The sequence below is a fragment of the Anomaloglossus baeobatrachus genome, chromosome 1 (assembly GCF_048569485.1).
Source record: "Anomaloglossus baeobatrachus isolate aAnoBae1 chromosome 1, aAnoBae1.hap1, whole genome shotgun sequence".
Classification (NCBI taxonomy): domain Eukaryota; kingdom Metazoa; phylum Chordata; class Amphibia; order Anura; family Aromobatidae; genus Anomaloglossus; species Anomaloglossus baeobatrachus.
This window is the reverse complement of record NC_134353.1, coordinates 827,040,129-827,057,868: the sequence shown is the minus strand read 5'-3', so window position 1 is coordinate 827,057,868 and position 17,740 is coordinate 827,040,129.

Sequence of the window (17,740 nt, the reverse complement as noted above, 5' to 3'; positions counted from 1 at the left end):
GGATGTGCGTCACTAACAACGTGACCCCGCCGACACATTGTAAGATACATTGCAACGTGTAAAGCGGGCTTAAGTGTCACAAAGTCGTAAGAAAATAAATTAGGCATTATAAATGAGCGGATTGTTTGAAATTTGAATTTGCTGTAGAAAAAAAAATATTGCTTGCCTGTCTTACAATGCAGAAAGCATACTTGTTTGTGACACACAAGCATTGGATTCAGGATTTTATTTTAGGGAATTAATATTGTCCATCTTCTTACTTGATATTTGTGAAGAATAAAAGATTTTCACATGTTGCAGTTACTGCAGTTCAATTCACAGTCACACTGAGTGAATAAACAGGTACAGCCCTTCCATATATATGACTTGAATATTTGGATTATTATTCACAGATTGAGAATAGCACTTACATTTCTATGTTTAAGCACTGCAGTAGTACACCCCCAATCAGATTAGGCCTTTTTGTGTCTGCTTGTGTAATAAGCTGTTGCCTGATGTCACTAGCCCACTCTATGAACCTACAGCAGATTGTATTTTTGGGGACTGATCCTCACAAATAGAATACATTCGTAGAGACTAGTGAATTTCAGGAAATTCAAATCAAAGTTGATCCTACGATAAAAATTACAGACCTTCTCCATTGTTTGTAGGTGAGAAAACTTGCAAAATCAGCAGCGTATCAAATACTTATTTTACCCAGTGTATATACAGTACAGACCAAAAGTTTGGACACACCTTCTCAATCAAAGAGGTTTTTTTTTATTTTCATGACTGTGAAAATTGTAGATTCACATTGAAGGCATCAAAACTATGAATTAACACATGTGGAATGAAATACTTAACAAAAAAGTGTGAAACAACTGAAATAATGTCTTATATCTAGGTTCTTCAAAGTAGCCACCTTTGCTTTGATTACTGCTCTGCACACTCTTGGCATTCTCTTGATGAGCTTCACGAGGTAGTCACTGGAAATGGTTTTCACTTCACAGGTGTGCCCTGTCAGGTTTAATAAGTGGGATTTCTTGCCTTATAAATGGGGTTGGGACCATCAGTTATGTTGTGCAGAAGTCTGGTGGATACACAGCTGATAGTCCTACTGAATAGACTGTTAGAATTTGTATTATGGCAAGAAAAAAAGCAGCCAAGTAAAGAAAAACAAGTGGCCATCATTACTTAAAGAAATGAAGGTCAGTAATTCCGAAAAATTGGGAAAACTTTCAAAGTGTCCCCAACTGCAGTGGCAAAAAGCATCAAACACTACAAAGAACCTGGCTCACTTGAGGACCGCCCCAGGAAAGGAAGACGGTTTACGTGTGTCCTGCGTATATTAATTGTCTCAAGCTCTGTGTTACATCCCCATCGGAGTCCGCTCCAGTTACTACTGTTTTGATCACCAGGCGACGCCGTGTTCCTGCCGTGAATAGTGCTGATGATGGGAGAGGAGTCAATTCCAGTGGCGCAGGTGGGTGCAGGCTCTGCTCATCCACTGGGCTGGGTTTACTTGGAATCTGCAGTACCACTGGCTGACTGTAGGTGGTGTGTCTTCCAGCTGAAGTTACCATTATTCAGCTACAACCAATGGAAAGACACCACACCCTTTTTATTTCCCCTCCTGTCTGCTGACCACTGCCAGAAATAGTTCTGTATCCCTGGTTCCTGTCCCACCCTGCTCTGTTTAGTTATTCTGGTGTTCTGACTTCTGCTTGTTTCCTGACTACCCTCCTGCCTGCTGTTTATGTACCTCGCTGCCCGATCCAGATTATATCTCTGCTTTTTTTTCTGATTACATCCTTGCCTGCGTGATTCTGTCCCTGTTTTACATTTCTCAGTTCGACACTGCCTTACTACTACTCTCATCAGACTGCAGCCTTTCACAGGTAGTGATCACCGGGGTCCTGTGTAATTCCAAATTCCTGTATAGGGGTTAAAGGGTTTCAGGGTTCTAGGGGTCCTGCTTGGTGAGTGGCTTTCCTCTAGCCTGTCCATTACAGCCCATCTGAGTCTGTGGATCCAGGCAGGTGTTACACTCTGTACATTCTTAACTTTTTTCAATAAATTTGCTAAAAATTTATAGTGCTATCTGGACTTCCTGAGTGTTTGCTGCATCCAATCCTAATTTCTTCATTGCCAAGGACATTCTCCCAGTTCAGGATCCGTGCACCATAGTGGGAAACAGGAGGACTCATTCTGATCAAAGCTCAGACAGGTGAGCTAGTCTATATACTGCTTGTGCTATAATATATATATATAAATATATATATATATATATATATATATATATATATATATATATATATTATATATTATATATATATATATATATATATATATATATATATATATATATATATATTATATATTATATATATATATGTACAACGTGTGCAGAATTATAGGGCAAGTTGTATTTTAGAGGATTTTTTTTATTATTGATCAACAACTATGTTCTCAATCAACCCAAAATATCAAAGCTTAATATTTTTCGAAGTTGGAGTGGGTTTTTTTAGATTTGGATATTTTAGGAGGATATCTGTTTGTGCATGCAACTATTACTGTGCAGAATTATTAGGCAACTTAATAAAAAATAAATATATTCCCATCTCAATTGATAATTTTCACCAGGTAAACCAATATAACTGCACAAAATTTAGAAATAAACATTTCTTACATGCAAAAACAAAACCCCAAAAAATTAGTGGCTAATATAGCCACCTTTCTTTATGATGACACTCAACAGCCTACCATCCATAGATTCTGTCAGTTGCTTGATCTGTTTACGATCAACATTGCGTGCAGCAGCCACTACAGCCTCCCAGACACTGTTCTGAGAGGTGTACTGTTTTCGCTCCCTGTAGATCTCACATTTTATGAGGGACCACAGGTTTTCTATGGGGTTCAGATCAGGTGAACAAGGGGGCCATGTCATTATATTTTCATCTTTTAGTCCTTTACTGGCCAGCCACGCTGTGGAGTAGTTGGATGCATGTGATGGAGCATTGTCCTGCATGAAAATCATGTTTTTTTTTAACTATACCAACTTATTCCTGTACCACTGCTTGAGCAAGTTGTGTTCCAGAAACTGACAGCAGGTCTGGGAGTTGAGCTTCACTCCATCCTCAACATGAAAAGGTCCCACAAGTTCATCTTTGTTGATACCAGCCCATAACAGTACCCCACCTCCACCTTGCTGGCGTCTGAGTCAGAGTGGAGCTCTCTGCCCTTTACTGATCCAGCCTCTGGCCCATCCATCCATCACTCTCATTTCATCAGTTCATAAAACCTTTGAAAAATCAGTCTTAAGATATTTCTTAGCCCAGTCTTGACATTTTATCTTATGTTTCTTGTTCAAAGGTGATGGTTTTTCAGCCTTCCTTACCTTGGCCATGCCCCTGAGTATGGCACACCTTGTGCTTTTTGATACCAGTAACGTTGCAGCTCTGAAATATGGCCAAACTGGTGGCAAATGACATCTTGGCAGCTTCACGCTTGATTTTCCTCAATTCATGGGCAGTTATTTTGTGCCTTTTTTGCCCAACACGCTTCTTGCGACCCTGTTGGCTATTTGCCGTGAAACGCTTGATTGTTCGGTGATCACGCTTCAAAAGTATGGCAATTTCAAGACTGCTGCTTCCCTCTGCAAGACATCTCACAATTTTGGACTTTTCAGAGCTCGTCAAATCTCTCTTCTGATCCATTTTGCCAAAGGAAAGGAAGTTGCCTAATAATTAAGCACACCTTATATAGGGTGTTGATGTCATTACACCACACCCCTCCTCATTACAGAGATGCACATAACCTGATTTACTTAATTGGTAGTTGGCTCTCAAGTCTATACAGCTTGGACTAGGACAACATGTATAAAAAGTATCATGTGATCAAAATACTCATTTGCTTAATAATTCTGCACACTGCGTATATAAAAAAATGAGAGCAGCACAAAAATCTTTTTCAAGACTATGGACGCAGGGCCTATCCAGTAACTATTCCATTGAAGACAAAGAAAAAGTAATCACGGAGGCAGTACTCTACATTTTGCACCGACCTTTATTGGCCCATAAGGTGATATGCATATGTTTATATATCATTAAGCACTAGAGCACTTTTGTGCAATATACACATTATCACATTATGAAATATATGCACTCAGTAAAAGTATAATGGCAGCATTATGGGATCTGTTTGACAATAAAAGCACTGATTGTAAAGATCTAGTATTAATTGCATATTATGTGTTTATTAAGTGTAAATTGTATTTTGAGATTATCTTGCTATATAAACTTCCTGTTTATACCTATGCACTGCTTGAACAATTAATCTTGGGAATGGACATGGGCCAATAAAGGTCCGCTTATATTGCAATGATGGAGTGCTGCTTTCCCTAGTACTTATTATATATATATATACAGTAGATATACTGTATATATCTATATCTTATCTATAATATATATATATATATATATATATATATATATATATATACCTACCTATCTATAGATATATATATATATATATACACAGTATATTTCTGAATGAAAAGCTAAAATTATAAGGACTATGCATATTGATAGGCATAAATGAAGCACAATTAACTATTCCAATATCTTTCGAGTGAAGCTGCTGGGAAGTCTCCAGTAAATTATACAGATTTCTATTTTATTTTTTAATTTATTGTTAAAATTATCATTTAGCACTATATTACGTGGAACTGTATTAGCTATTCCCATTGACTTGATTCCTCATTAATTCTTCTCACACCACTTTCCTAGTGACATTTGAACTTTTTTTCATTACATAAAACCGATCTTAAAATGACATTTCTGAGGAACAATCAGAGATACTAACATTTTATATTAAAAATTCAATCTGTGAAAAGTTAAATGCATTCAGGTTTAAGCAATGATTTTAGTTAATGTTTTCCATATGGCATAATTTAAATTTTACAGATTTTTTCTTGTCTGCTATGTGTTAGGTTAGAACAGAAATTACAGCACATTAAATGCTGACATGCAGCAGCCTTCTTCTATCAATGTGAAGAAATAGTGAATAGAAGGATAGAGCTTTAAATAATCCCAGAGAAGCAATCTGACTTGTTAACAATATACATATATAGGTGACCTATGTTATTACTATACTAATCAGTATTAGATACCACCTACTACAGTCATCAGCGTAGAGATGGTAGTGAAAGCTATATTTTATGATTGTTCATAATACTATTAAATGATAAAGCCCCATCTTTAATATATAATCATAACTATAAATTACATTTTCCTAAATTCTTATAATATCTCCCAATAAAACCGACTCTTCAATATCACTGTGCAACACGGAATTAGTTTTAGTCAGTGTCAGATTTAGATCTTAGTAGTCTGATAGAGTATTAAAAAAGGGACACCATAACATCATTATTTGTGCAAATAATAAATAATAAATAACATACACTAAAATGGCCAGATCTACCTATATATGCGGGCTAGGCTGGCCGTCTAATATGGGGGGGCTTCCGAATTCTTGCCCAACAGATGAAGATGTGGAAGGTAAGAGTTGGGCAGTTGGAATTTGAATGACAAACATTTTTATTTAGGAGATAAGAACCAACTTTCAGGAGTGACTTTCTCCACTCCCTGCATTGAAAACACATGAATGCTAGGTAGGTCTTGGTTAGAGATGGGAAAACCGTCAGATATTCAAGTTTGGCGGGTTCAACTGGATTTTTTAAAAAAAATCCGGTTCGGAACTGGACTTGAACCCAAACATCTGCCCGGACGCCAATCCCCATATAAGTCTATGGGGATCTGAACATTGTGCTGTAAAATGGTGGTAGAAAGGGCTAAGGGGATTAGAAAAAGACCATTATACTTAGTCTCTTGTGCAGCTGTAACACTACTTCTGGGGCTGCTCATTAACCCTTATATATGTGTACTCATAGAAGTGCTACTCTAAGCGCGAAACGGTAGCCGTTATCCTTGCCCTCCGCCTCCTCTCCCTACCTATTCTTGTTTTTATGAAATAAAGGACCTCATATTTCATTTTGGTGAGTGCCTTTTCTCCTTCTAATTTGTGAATTAACCCTCATACATGTTCCCTGCTTCCTCTGCCCAACGGTAGTCCCGACATTTGTGATGTCAGAAAGCGTCCCCACTTTGTGTGACAGCATCTGTGATTGATTGGAATCACACACACTGTTTGCATACCTATAGTGTACAAATAAATAGATAAATAAATTGGCATGGGGCATTGTTGTACCCAGTGCACATAAAACAGATGGCTATAGACTGCAGGCCTCAGCCATGTAGTTATCTCATTCGTGTATCAAATTTAGAGTGACCCTATGCAGATTTTAAATTTATGTAAAAAAATATTTTTAAAAAACGGTGTGTGGTTGTACCCAGTTTTGATACCCAGCCATAATAGAGCTGAGGGCTAATATTCTTAGGTTGGAGTTACCCATGGTTATTGGGCCCACAGCTTAAAAATAGCAGCATACAGCCTCCCATAATTGTTGCATCAATTAGATGCGTCAATTCTGGCACTTTACCCTGCTCATTCCAATTACCCTGGTGCGGTGGCAATTGAGGTAATATAAGTAGTTAATGACAGCTCAAAGCTGCCACTAAGCCCTAGATTAGTAATGGGAGTTGTCTATGAGACCCCCCCATTACTAATACTGTAAGTGAAAATAAATAAACACAAACACTGAAAAAAATTCTTTATTTTAAATAGAATACCTAAACACATCCAATTTATCAACCTCAAACCCATATTTCCAACGTAATCCACACGAGGTCCCAAGTTGGTCCTGGCTCTACATACTAAAGTCACACAGAACATAGCACAGAACATGATCGCACCCTGTGGCTTCAGGCAGAGACTGACTGAGCCGCAGCTGTAAGCAGTGACGTCATTGTTTATCTGCAGTTACAGCTGGAGGTTCCCATGGTACCCCACCTGTGACCGCAGGTAAAGTTACTTCAGGTGATCTCATTCAATTTAATGAAACCTGCAAAACTTAGCAGAAAACCGCATTTTTTTGCCAAGAGATGCAGATATGATGCTGAAATTTATACCCCAAATTCCTGCACCAATATTGCATCTCCTGGCAAATAACGCATCAAAACGCAATGCAGTTTCGATGTGATATTTTGCCAGATGCGGATTTGGTGCTGAAATTTATATACCAAATTTCTGCACCAAATCTGCATCTTCTGGCAAAAACCACATCTAAACGCGATATTGATGCATTTTTTTCTCCAGAAAATGCAGATTTGGTGCAGTAAGTTGTTAAATAAATTTCAGCACCAAATCTGCCTCTCCTAACAAAATATTGTATCAAAACCGCATCGCATTGTGATACTTTTTTTTGCAAGATGATTCTGATTAGTGCAGGAATTTGGTGCAAAAATCTGCTGCAGACATTTCAGCATTAAATTTGCATCTCCTGGCAGAAAACCACATTGAAACGGCGTCAAATTCTTTTTTGCACGCTGTTTTGCCAAGAGATGCAGATTTGGTGCTAAAATTTATGCCCCAATTCCTGCACCAAATCTGCATGTCCTGGCAAAAAATCCCATCAAAATAGGATGTGGTTTTGATGGGATTTTTTTGCCAGGAGATGCAGTTTTAGTGCTGAAATTTATGCACTAAATTCCTGCACCAAATCTGCATCTTCTTTCAAACAAACCCACATCATTATCGCATCAAAATCGCATCATATTAGATGTGTTATTTGCCAGAAGATGCAGATTTGGTGCAGAAATTTGGTATATAAATTTCAGCACCAAATCTGCATCTCCTGGTAAAATATCACATCAAAACTGCATTGCATTTTGATGCGTTATTTGAAGGGAGATGCAATATTGGTGCAGGAATTTGGGGTATAAATTTCAGCATCATATCTGCATCTCTTGGCAAAAAAAATGTGGTTTTCTGCCAGGATTTGCAGTTCCTTTAACTGAATGACATCACCTGAGGTGAGGTCAGTGAGTTTAATGAGGTCACCTGAGGTCACTTTACCTGCGGTCACAGGTGGGGTACTGTGGGAACCTCCAGCTGTGACTGCAGATAAACAATGATGTCACTGCTTACAGCTTCCGCTTAGTCAGTCTCTGCCTGAAGCCATAGCAGGCGAACATGTTCTGTGCCCGCACACTGTGACTTTAGTATGTAGCAGACCTAGGCTCATCGTGGGACCTCATGTGTATTACATCAGAAATGGGTGCATGGGGTTGATACATTGGAGAAAGAGAGAGCTTTTTATATTTTATTTCAAATAAAGGATTTTTTGATGGTGGTGTTTAGTTCTTTTCACTTACAGTATTAGTAATTGGGGGTCTCATAGACACCTCCCATTACTACTCTATGGCTTCGTGGCAGCTGTGAGCTGTAATTTACACCTTATATTACCCCGATTGCTACCACACAAGGGCAAATCAGGATAAGCCGGGTAAAATGCCAGGATTGGATGTGACAATTCTTGATGGCTGCTATTTTTAAGCTGGGGGCCCAATTTACCATACGCTTCCCCAGCATGAGAATACCAGACCCCAACTGTCAACTTTATCATTGCTGGGTATCAAAATTTGGGGGCACCGCACGCTGATTTTTAAAAAAATACTTATTTAAATAATTTAAAAAAACCAGCATAGGGTTCTTTTTATGTTGATACAAAGTCAAGATAAGCAGAAGGCTGGGGGCACCAGCCTGTATCTGTATGCTTTATCTGCGCTGATTATAATAATATGGGGGAACCCTACGTCAATTTATTTATTTATTTTTACAATATAGGTGCGCAGACAACATGTGTGATTCCAACCAATTACAGATGCTGTCACACAGGGTGGGACCACGGACAAAAAGAAAGATTGGTATCCGCTCACCTGTAGCCAAAGGAGGGGTCACCATATCCAGGACTCATGCAAGGGGAAGGGTATACTGGCAATCCAGATTGTAGACAGAGGGTAATCCAGCAACAAAGTCCGAGGGATATTAAAATCCAAAAATGTATTAAATCAAATTAAAATCCATATAACAAAAGGTCCAAACAGGGTATAAACAACTGTCAGAGAGACAGGGTGGGACCACGGTCTGACTGCAAAGAATCACTGGACTGGCGTTGGGTAGGGGAAGCAATGAATATGTATGAGAGTTAGTTACTGGACCCGGAAGTAGTGTTACAGCAGCATGGGAGACTTGGTAAGTAAAATGGACCTGCTTTGTTCCCTACTTTCTTTCTTTTTCCTTTATTTTCTTTTTTTATTTATCCTGGTGGCTGAATCCGAACGGTTACATGGAGTTCCCTGAGAACTCAGTGTTTTGATTCCATGCCTGGACACCAGGTATCTGGTACGGACCCCGAACTTCACAGTTCCGGTTCGCCCATCACTAGTTCTAGTGTATGCAAAAGTCTGGAGAGAGTGTGTGGCTGACAGCTCTCTAATGGGGTCTTAAGACTGTACCATGCAAAATTAATAATTTGTAGCAAGTGGAAACAATGAAGTAGGCTGTTCCATCAACTCTCATGAACTTTATATTTAACTCATGACTGTCCATTGTTTCCTGGAGACTTTTCTAGCCATAGACCTCCAGCACTGACATATCTAGTCCGGATAGCAAAGTACATTTCACATAATTAAAACATATTTATAAGCTTACATATTTAGAGTGGGTTTTTTTTGCTATTGATTTTTTTTTTTTAGTGTTGGCTGTAATGTTTTTTCTATTAGTTTAGCACCAATATATTACTTTGACTAGTGATTCCACCTTAGCTGTATTTTCTATTTCATGTTTGATGTGGTTATAAAGAACCTTGGCAGCAAGTCTACGATCATACAGAAAAATATTTCGGGGTTTTTTTTTAGAATGTATCTGTTGGCTACATTTGTTAACAACATCAGAAAATGACATTCAAAAATTGTTAGAAACCATCAAGAGTCACTAGTCATTGTATAGAAATACTATAAATAGATCTATAACTGACCACGTGGGCATCAGCTGATGAATGGGACTTGTTGGCCATAACAACCAAACATAGCTCAGCTTTACTTTTTTAATTGCTCTTAAAACCTAAATTTACAAGGTTCGGCAACTTGACAGGCTCATTGTCCTGAATCTTAACATATCAAAGCCTTTAACTGTCCTTAAAACATAGATGTAACATTCAGAGGTCTCCAAGGAATGTGTTAAACCCTCTTCAAGATCGTTAACACAGAAGCAGCCTTAGACCTCATTCACACACCAGTATTTTTAATCAATATTTCATTAGTATTTATATGCCAAAACCAGAAGTGTCTCCAAACCACATAACAGGTGTCAATCTTTCAGTTATAGTCTTTCTCTGCAACTTCCACTTCTGGCTTTGGCGTACAAACTGAGGCAAAAATACTGATGTGTGAATGAGGCCATAGTAGTGTTAAAGTAACCTCACCATGGAAAGTGATAGTAATCCAGTGGTAAGCAACTGACTATGAAATAACACAGTGAACTGACAGACGTTTTATGTCTTTTAAAATAAAAAATGGTTAATAAGTTATCCGTCTGAGTTATTTTTGATCAGGCAGACCATTCTGTGCAGAACTCTGACTCAAACTGATATTGTTGCTGTTAGAGGTAACATCGTCAAGCTGTAACTGAGACAAGTGATGTGTCATATATCCATATATTTCATAACACTATGCCCACTAATATTCTTATCGTAGGCAAAAGAGGCCAATTACGTTTGATAATGCTGCCAATACCAGTGGTGATGGTTGTACGTTTCACAGAAACAAAAGGCAACAATGTTTACCTGCCCAGGCCATAGGAACAAATGCACTCACAGGATGCAGCAAAACCCACTAATAAAGATGGAGGCAGCAGGTGCAAAACACTGATGGAGCAACCACTCACATGCTGCCAATCCTGTTTGTGCATTTGTTCCTATGGCCTGGGCAGGTAAACATTGTTGCCCTTTGTTTCTGTGAATTTTTTCCTCTTTTTGTGGTTCATTTGTGTAGGTGGTAAATTGTTCTTAATTATACCCGACATATGGTTCCTTTGTTTGGTAAATCAAGAGAAATTAGCTATTGCCTCATGTCATACTAATCAGAGTCCTATTGTGTGAAAATGTGGATTGCCTCAGCCATTCTGACTACATAAATCAGAGGGAAATTATGTAGTTGGATTGACAAATGAGAGAACAGCCATCTCCCACCAATCCTATAAGACCAAATACCCTGAGATGAAAACTGAGGTGTCTTGCTTCTTTCACTAGGTCATATTCTAGAGGAATTCAGTCTAAGATCCATGGTTCCAGTTGGAAGATCACAAAACTGCTTCATTTCATTTATATTCAAGAGAATATCAGCGTAGGAACTATGGTTCCAGCTGGAGGATGACAGAACTGCTTCCCTTCATTTATATTCTACAGGACTTCAGTCTAAGATCCATGATTCCAGCTGGAGGATCACAAAACTGCTTCACTTCTATCTTTCTAGAGGACTTTAGCCTAGAAACCATGGTTACAGTTGAAGGATCACAAAACTGATTCACTGCTCAAAGCTGAGCCCATTATTTTGTTTGCAGAAACTAGGTTGGGACAATCCAGTCGCCTCGGTACATATCTTTCTGTGCTGGGTCAGCTTCCTAAGCTTGCTGCTATCTCCTCTAATTGGGTGCCATCCAAAAGTGGGGTGCTGATGACTGGGATAGTTGGCCCTGGAAGTCCCAAAGTAATGAAGATTCTAATTCCTGGTGGGCCAGCAGAAGGGTGAGTGTCTGTTGCTTGTATCATCTTGTGTTCTTCCTGGGAATGTAAAATATGTTTTTGCCTGTTGGTAAAACAATAAAGTCTTACTAATATGTGGTTCCCTCACCCCGTGTTGTCTGAGTAGTGTTCTGCCCATAGGGAAGGAATGCACGCTTTCTATTGGATGAGCCCTAATCCATGTGGTCGTCCTGAAGACAGCCACGCCAGTGAATTAGATAATCCACTGACCTAGTGTCTTCACAGTATTTTTTTTACGCTATTTTATTCATTGCTTTTGCCACTGTTTATTTTATCACACATATTCAACAACTTGTATAATTAACTGACAATCTTTTTAACCTCGATTTATTTAACCCTTGCCAAAAAGAATGTAGCAATAAATACTAGGTTGTTAGGTACACAAATTGAAAACAAAATGTGGCAAATGTGTAACTGTAAAGAAGCAGAACAAATGCTTGCCAGGCAGCTACACTATATAACAGATCAATCACCCTGAGTTTGGCCTCCACCTTTCAATTCAATTTCTTAATTGTTTGCAGACTTCTACACTAATCCTCTTTAGTGCTTTAATTGTACAACATATTACTACTGGTATATGGAGTATTTGTCCATTTTTTTACGGCTTTTTCTTCTAAGTCTTTTCCTGAACTGTGAGGTATGATGCCCTAAATCACCCTAAAATGGCTAGTGTATTCGTTGCCTCAGCTTTTATACAGACTAGCATAGTCCATCTTAATTAGCTGGGTTATGCCATGTGATGGGGTAGCTTCCAGGTATTATGGGTAGCCCTGCTCTGTCACATGTAAAGTCATGTAAGGTTTCTGTGGCTGATGGGGGATTTTCACAAATCAAAAAAGTTTGAATTCACCAAAACCTTTGAATTTCATAACATTCAACATGCATTTTATTCACATCAAACCTTTTCCCCCATCTCTAATATCTATTTTCTTTAAAGGGAATCTGTCAGCAAGTGTTTGCTACTTCATTTGAAAGCAGCATGATGTAGGCAAAGAGGCCCTGAGTTCAATGATGTATCACTTAGATTAATGGTTGCAGCCGTTCTGAAACAGTAATAGATTTTAGATATTGCATGTAGTAGTGGTCTGGGAGCTGCCCTTGCCAGAAGCTGCTAATCATAGAAGGTTTCTGCTGAGACCCACAAATGATAAAGATAACAGGCTTAAGCTAACATAGCAGGTAAACAAAAAAAGACTGTCAGATAACAGATGCAAGGCTGAAGTCTCTGTTTTAACACTTGCAGCATGCTGTCTTCACATTACATTGCAGAAATCTGCTGACAGAGTCCCTTTAATAGCTATAGAGATGATGGTATTAAAGACAAACAGAAATGGCAAATGAGGAAAAAATGGCAAATAGCACAAATGCAATTAGCATTTGTGTATGATGACATTTTTAAAGTTCAAGCCATGTGTGCACACGTTTGTAACACTTGAAAATGGATAAAAAAAGGGATAAAACTAAAACCAACTGATGGACACCAAAATTGAGAAGAATTTTTTAAGGCTCACTTATCTGCAGTGTTGACTGTTTGCCAATAATTTAATTATTATGCTTTAAATAATATTTCTATATAAATGCCAAGACTGCAAAGCAGAATATATAAAGCACTACGGATATTTGCTGAGGTCAGATTTACATCAAACTGTAGCAGAGGCACTGAATAACTATGCTCACCATATAATGTGCAGTGCATAGTCTTGGTCCCTTTACTCATACCTTGAACATGACACATGTCATCATTTTATAAATTGGCTCTCTTTGTGTTCTGTTCTAGTCCAAAGCTCATGAGACAGAACTGTAAAGAAGCTGTCTGTGAATGGAAGACTCAGATGTGCAAAATTAGTGTGCATGAAATAGATAACAGACTGAAAGAATAAAAGTTTTCACAGATTTGTCCACTTCCTGGGGTTTAGATAATATTGGCAGATGTTAGGTGTAAAAGAAACATCTGCATGCATAATAATGAGTTTTACTAGAATTTAAAATGACAACTGTATCAAGCTCAGATGCTGTTCTGCTTCCCCATTTGTGCCGATTTGCATACAAATTAAATAAAAACAAATATTTGGTTTTCAGAATCACTTGACAAATAATCTGTGGGGGTTTGTCACAACAGGGCTGAATATACTGGCTGTTTGACAGATTATGTTTTGAAAATAATATTTAGTTAGCCATGCTGTTATCAAGCAAAACGAACAATTTCCTTTTGCATTTGGAAACAGAAAAAACAAGACAATATCAAATAAATACAATAATATCCATTGTAAACAATCTACAAGAAAGCTATTAAGTGAAACACGAGGCAAACATTTATAGTCGGTTTTTTTTGCTGGTAATTTCTTCTGAAATATTAGATTACTGATGCTTATAACAATATACTGTTTGGATGATGAAATATTTGACATATTTAGGATGTGTTGGAGTATGTAATTCAGATTGTGAAGGTACAAGTATTGTTGAAAATTTGTACATAATTTCCATGACAGTTTTTAACAATGCTCGTTACCTAAAATGAAAACATGTTTCAACTGGTTTAACTGTGTAGTCAAAAATTCATAATGTGTGGGTGAAATTGGACTGTTGGGTGGGTGGGGGGGTAGTTATCTTTGTTTTTTCACATTTGAGGATGGATGAACTATTGCAAGTTCACCGTAAATACCTGCTCCTTCTATGATTAGGATCCCAAGGGACAGTTTAATTAATTAACAGTCTTCTTTGTTAGAATACTGAGCATGGGCAGACATATGATTGGTGCAACCTGTGCAGACACACCGGTATCCAAAATGTAAGGTAGCCCACTACTATCTTCAAGGCAGAGGTAATTGACATGATAGGTTATTGAACTGCAAAAGGCTCATATGTTGTTCTTATACAGGGCCCTTTCCGTCTTTGTCTGCCAGTGAAACTGAGATAGATCCCAGTCACTAAGTAGGACCACCCTGTCACGGTCGGGGATAAATGCTATACTGGCCGTATAGGATAACGCAAAGGGATGGGGAAAGGAATGCACCATCACTAGGAAAAGGGGTGAAGTGGTGACCACTGACAGCAACCTGCAGGTCACACCCTCATAGACCTCACCATCCCTATACAGGTTCTGCACCTGTCACCAAGCAGGAATACCTCAACCCTAGGTAAACCCTGACCTGGCTCCTAAGTAGGAATGGAAGTTATGAGCTCTTCGTAAACACCACTATCACTAAAGGAGACACACTAGAACAATGCTGGGAAAACACAACATCAAATCAGCAGAGCCCTGCTAGATAGAAAAAGATAACACTTTTTTGAGCTGTAGCAACCACAGAAGTCTGTAGCAACAGAAGACGACCTGTCCAGAACTCAGCAATGAGGAAACTATAAACTGCACCCAAATGTCCCAGGGTAAGGTTTATAAAGGAAGTCAGAGGCTTGCAACTGAGAAGAAAAACTGGCTGTTTCCCAAGGTCCAAGAGTCTGCTGCTGAAGAAACAGGGAACTGTAAGATAACAACATGTGCTGCCAATCTCTGGGATTTTCTAACACTTGCTGCCACTGGATTGTCAGCCGTCTGTGACACACCCACTGGACTCCTAAGCATGGAAAAAACATAGATTTATATAATCAAAGCACAAGCTATACTGACTCTTCTCCTATAAAGCAACATATTAATCTGTTCTGTTCCTTCCTCTTTAATACTGTATAATGGGACAGTTTCTTTTTGTTATAAACTGACTCAAATACTGTTGAGAAGAAAACAAAAGTAACAATTTGATGCTAATTTGTAAGCTATACAAAAAAAACCCTTAATAGTTAATATTCAAACTAGTTTGACAAACTAAATACTAAGCAATCATAAACAATATCCATTATGAACACCATCACAGAATATTATGTGATCAAAAATTAGGAACACAGAGTAAAGACACACACTATTTTGACACAATAACATAGTTTATACATGAAATCAAATGCTTCTGAGATATCAAAATGAAATCTCACAATCAAACATACTAAGAATGAAGATTACCATTATTGTTACATTATCCTAGTGAAACTCAGCCTAGAAATCAAAACAAACACTAAAATAAAGTTTTAGAACTAAGAAAATCACTTGTTTAACATGACCGCAATAGAAGATAGCTTAAGAGGAAAAGACATACACTGTGATAATATAATTTTTTTTAGAACACATCTTATAAATGGAACACAAAAGGGGAATTCATATGTTTGTATAAACTTCACCAAGTCACATTTGTGCAAAAATGTCACAACTGTTACTTTATGTTTCGACAATTTTCTAAAATGTGGATGGGGCTTAGAGGAGGGAGCATGAGTTTTATAATTTATTTCCGAGATTAGCATAAATTATATATATATATATATAAAAAAAAAATCTATGCCAGTTTATATAGACACCAAAGATATACTAAAGTTATTAAGCTTTAAATCTTTCTGTGATGTGCTCTTGTTCAAGACAGGTGAATGAACCACCAGTCTTGATAATTCCATCAACGTCTATTATGTCTACAATAAAACTTAATCCAAAAGGAACCAGAAAAGTGATGTTGTTGCCTTTGTGCGTCTGGAAATTATGAAATAGCCAATGCGTAGAAATTGTATAAAGGTGGTTATTTCAACGCATTTCATAGTGCTCCTTACGTCTTCATCAGGACAGCCACCAAGTAATTTGTGGCTCTCCTGATGAAGAAGTGAAGACTGTATAAAGATGGTTTATTCAACGCATTTCAAAGTGCTCCCAACTTCTTCAGCAGGAGACCAACCAAGTACTTTCTGGTTTCTGGATGTCTCTCAGCCTTAAATTTTGTGGTATCTACAGCAGCTACTTGTAGGCTTTATTCAGGGTTCTGTGAGGCACAACCACACCAGGGGAGCGACCATCCCACCGTAATTTCTAAATACAAATTCTAAGTAAGACCCTTTATTTTTTCAGTTTTTTCTACATGAAAATTAAACATTTTTAATTAAAAATTAAATAATAGTATTAAGACAAAATCAATAAAGACTTCTAGCAATGTCAGAGTTTTGCTCTTTTTGCTGAAAAGAAGAACTTATTCTAAATGCCAACTCTCCCTCTATCAATACTAAAAGTTTAAGAATTAATACATAAGTTACCAACTCATCTTTGACTAATGTGATAATTTCCAAATAGGGTATTCTTATGCTACATCTTGAGGTACATTACTGTGTTAGTTCTTGGACCAACTGTAGGGATCCTATTGAATTCCAATAGGCAATTCTGATCCACAATTTGGCATTTCTCTTGTATTTTTAATTGCAAATATTGCATTAATAACTCCCATGGGGCACAGTTTCCATGCAGTTTTACTCATATACCGTAGTACAGCATAGACTATTATTAAATGAAAACCTTGAAGCTCTTGAATATGCCCCGTGTATATGTGTTTAGATGATGTGTCTTGTCTGGTTTGTCTGCCACTTTTATTCTATATTAAGTTTTGTCATGGTTTGTCTACTACAGGCTATATTTCTAATAAATCCATTGCTTATTCCATTGCTCTGAGTCCTATATTATGGCGGCCAGTGATAGATCAGTGATATAGTGTGCTGCCCTCTATGTGATGTAGCTTTAGCATGTCTCCCCTTCTATCTCTTACATTAAAGGCCACTTTACACACAGAGATAAATCTTTGGCAGATCTGTGGTTGCAGTGAAATTGTGGTCAATCAGTGCCAGGTTTGTGGCTGTGTACAAATGGAACAATATGTCCATGATTTCACTGCAACCACAGATCTGCCAAAGATTTATCTCTGTGTGTAAAGTGGCCTAAAGTAGAAATGTTTTTGATGTCTAAAGCAACCAATGTCAACTTAGCTTTCATTCTGTATTCTACTCTTAAAAAAATAAAAGCTGTGCTACGATTTGTTACTTTGAATAGCATTCATTACATGAGAGCCCCAACTGCTTCCATCTTTGTACTCGTATGAAGTCAGCACCTTATCAAAGATAGTTAATGTC